This window comes from Corvus hawaiiensis, chromosome 26 (genome assembly GCF_020740725.1).
Source record: "Corvus hawaiiensis isolate bCorHaw1 chromosome 26, bCorHaw1.pri.cur, whole genome shotgun sequence".
NCBI classification, from domain to species: Eukaryota; Metazoa; Chordata; class Aves; order Passeriformes; family Corvidae; genus Corvus; species Corvus hawaiiensis.
Genome location: NC_063238.1, coordinates 19,657,720 through 19,661,688, shown reverse-complemented (window position 1 = coordinate 19,661,688; position 3,969 = coordinate 19,657,720). Strand labels below are relative to the sequence as shown.

Here is a 3,969-nt window from a genome sequence, read left to right as displayed (position 1 = left end):
GCCGTATTATATTCTTATATTAGTTTGTGTTGCATTACCTGAAACCACATATTCCAATCTATAGTTACTTATTTTCATAACTGGTACAGGATTATTATATCCTGCATCTCATGCTACACCCAGTAATGTAATTACATTTCTCAGACTATCTACAGTATGAAATTTTATCTTGTCATAGACTTGATCTTGCAGCACAGGATAGCTTTGCAAGTGAAAATCTTGAAAGAATTTGTGTGTGTGCATTGTATATGCTGCTCATCTGCACCTCTCTATATAACAGTTTTAAAACATAAGCGAGGTCTTGTATTAGCTTACTTTGCCTCTTCTAGTGTAATGAATCTGGGAAAATGTAAGAATAAGCTCTTTTCCTTCTATTTTTATTCAATATACTTGCCATGAGGAAGAAAATCGGTTTAGCAAACAGTTCCTTGACCCTATTCCAATTCTTACACTGTGAGTGAGAAGCTATGAGAATTTGCATAACCCATATGATGGCTGAATTTTTATTTGTATCTTTTTTGTCTTTTAAGTGATCAGTGTATTTCCCTGTCATACCACAGTAGGTTTAGGCTTGCAGACTCTAAGCATTATTGTGAAACTAAAAATAATAGACAGATAAAAAATTCTTATTGGAGGTTATTTGTTCTCAAATGTCACACCGACAATTACAATGGTACTTGAAAAAATCTGCACAATACAAACAGACTCCCTGAGATTTTTTTTTTTTTTTACACTTACTACTTATTAAACAGGTAAGATTAACAAAGAGTTGTAGTTGTTTATAATATTGATACACAAATACTTTTGCACTTGACAATGATCTTCAACATTTTCACTGGTTGGTCTCATGCAAAAGTTAAGATTCTTTTATCTAGGGAAAATAAAAAAAACAAACCAATGAGAGTGATAATTTTAGAATGAAGAAAAATTAAACAAGAGCATTACCAAGATCTTCAAAAGGTCACTCTAAGCATGGAACATTAATAAAAATAGAGGAAGAAAATATGTTGTACCCTGTTCATTTTATCTCTCTGCTAAATGTAAGCCTTGTCAATAACCAGTGTTATGAGGGCCTTGCTCAGCCCACATTTATTATTCATTATACAGAAGTTTATACAAAACAACAAGACTGAGGCAGGACAGAGAGGAGAATGTGTGATTCCGTTCTGTGACACCGGTGAAGACACCTTGAGAACCTTCTGTAAGGTTGTTCTCAGAGGTACAGTTCATTTGCCTGTGTCACTTTCAAAGCTGCATAGTAGCATGTTTTCAGTAGGAGGCATTTCCCATGGAGGCACGTGCTTGGATTCATAGTCTGTATCATTCAGCCTTCAGTGCTGGGAACCCCTGAGATGCCTTGGCAGCACAACCAAGTACCACAGCAAAGGCTGAGGTGTGCACAGGGTGTGCTGTGACTTGCCAATTGAAGGAGCCCAGGGGCAACATACGCAGAAAAGCACCTGAACTTGTGCTACAACACTGAACTCAAGTCGTGACGTGTCTTCTGGGTAGCTCAGGCACAAGCAGGGCTGCTCAGAGCAGAGCATCCTACCCACCAAACTGCACAGCAGTTGAATTAAACATCTCTTATAAGGCAGTAGTGTCTAGAGGAAGAGGAGCAGAAAGAAAGCAGTAAGTTCTTACTGCCTAAACTGTCTGCAGCCTGGCATTATCTGATGTTTGACTTTTTCCTTTAGAGCTCGGGTAACATCGAAGGAAGGCTTGTCACCAGCTGAGTGCATCCCCTGGTTTCTTGGTACACATTTAGGTACCATCCAGCTTCCCATGGATACTGCAGACAATGCTAGCGGATCTACACGTCAGGCTGCAATGTTTGGTTGGAAAGTCGTGTAGACCTTCGGCTACCTTTAAATACATGGGTGTGAAGTACTGAAAAACAGAGGCAGATGACTGAACTATTCCCTAATTGCTGCTATTTAGACTATAGCAGCTCAAGTGACTAGGGTTTAAAGAACACTGAAAAGTCAAGTCAAGGAGCTAGAGAAATGCTTATTTTTTTATCCCAAATAGGTACTTATTTAGATGACAGTCATATTTCCAAGAATAGGTCAGCATGCTGGGATGCTTAATAACAATAATTCTCAGCTGTATGTGCAGGCTTGAGCAGTCAGACTGAGTTGTGACATAGCTTTCCATGCAGGTCCCTGGGAGTGAAACTGAGGTTTACAAGTCTTCTTCAGAGGCACAAAAGAGCAGTTCAGTGGAGAAGGAGGTCCCACACAGATGAGTTGCTGTAGTTGCAGCAGGATGGACCAGGCATTGGTGGAACTCAGTGCTGCCTAGTTGGCAGCTTTACCAATGTATGAAATCTTTTCTGTCTTTTCCCAGACAAGAAAAATAGTAAAGAAATCTGGTTGCAGCTGCCAGTTCCTACAATAGGACTCCAAAAGAAAGCCTATATCTCTGTACTTGTTAAAAACTGGGCATGTGATAGCAAAATTATGTGCTGAAGATACAACCTTACTGGTAGTATTTACAAGCTACTTTTGACCTGCCAAGGTTGGCCTCACAGTACCTTATCAAGAAGGAGTTTGGGGCACAAAACACCTTGAGCCTTAGAAATCCTCACAAAAATAAAAACCTGTTAAGTATTTTGAAGCTGACTGAACACTGAAAGCTCAATATAATTTATACTAAAAAGACATCTTGCAGGTTAGTTACCACATTTTCCAATAGAAGTTTGCTATAGTATTACTGCATTTCTTGCATGATGAAGACAGCTGGCATAACACTACCAACTGCCTTGTAGCATGCTATCCCTTATATCAGAGCTCACTCATATTCAGAGTTTATTTCTGCAGGATAATAATGTTCAAAAACACAATTTTGCACCAAATGAGTAGTTGATTAATTCCATATTACAGTTATTAAAGTAATAATTTTTGAAATCTTCAAAAAAATAAACATCAGCCTTCATTTAATTTAATGTTTTGACTGTTTCTCATAGGCTCTCAAATACAATAATCTGTTTCTGTAGAACAGTTTGATTTCCTAGATTCAAATATGAAAAAAGGTCCTGCAGAATATTTTCAGAACGATGCAAGAAATCCTGTTTTATTTTATAAATTATATTATTAGAGAAGGGATATGACCAGCGTGTGAACTCTCAGGCCATGATCTCACCTTTACCCAGTTCTTACAACAACATCTGCCTTCCATGCAAGTCGTTTCAGGGAGTGGCTTGGTTCTGGTTAATCGCATTGTATGGGTGCTGGTGCCGCCGGGCAGTCGTGTCCACTTGTGTACGAAGCGCTTCTGCTGTTACTGCAGCCTGGCAATCTGACCGACGGACAGCAGAAGGACACGAGACAGGGGAGACAAACATCAGTTTTATCTCAATATGGTCTGATAAATTAATTAGGGAAGGCTATTTTCGCTCTTTGCCAGAGGCTTCCAGATGGTGCCTGAGTGGGCTGTCTAGCAAAAGGAAATTTAGTCCTTCCGTCCTGAGCGAGCTCGGTGGCACCAGGGACAGACTTCCCCGTTGAGCAGCAGATTTGATAACGAGTAGATTTATCTCCTCACCTTTAGAGCGCCCTTGAAGGTTCCCACCGGTATCACACCTCGGTGAGTGCCGCCTCAGTCCGTCTGCATCCCCAGAGTTCTTGAAAAGGGGCCTGGTTCCACCTAAATCGACTATAGCACTTCCCCGGTACTGATGTCAATATCCAAACACAGAGCTTAAAAAGACCTTACCAAAACAAGCAAACAAATAAAACCAGAAAAAAAACCCACACAACTCAACAAATGCACTTTTTTTTATTTTGGAAAAATTTATTTACAGAAGGAGGTTGGTACGTTTCTCTTCCAGACACCGCCCCCGGCCTGCCCCGCTCATTACCCCGTGCCGGGGGGCCGGCCGGCCCAGTGCCCGCCCCGCCGTCCCGCCTTCCCGCCCCGCTCTCATTCATTCCCAGCCCCTTCCTCTGCGCTCCTTCCCCTTCCCCG

The 3,969-nt window shown here is 41.0% G+C and overlaps 1 long non-coding RNA gene across 1 annotated transcript; it reads right to left on the bottom strand.

Moving 5' to 3' along the window:
* Window positions 1–610: 610 nt before the first annotated feature.
* On the bottom strand, window positions 611–3,760 carry LOC125338414. The gene is made up of 2 exons (XR_007208296.1): window positions 3,547–3,760; window positions 611–3,300 (listed from the first exon to the last, which is right to left on the bottom strand). It is a non-coding gene; the product is annotated as an uncharacterized LOC125338414 (long non-coding RNA).
* Window positions 3,761–3,969: the final 209 nt, after the last annotated feature.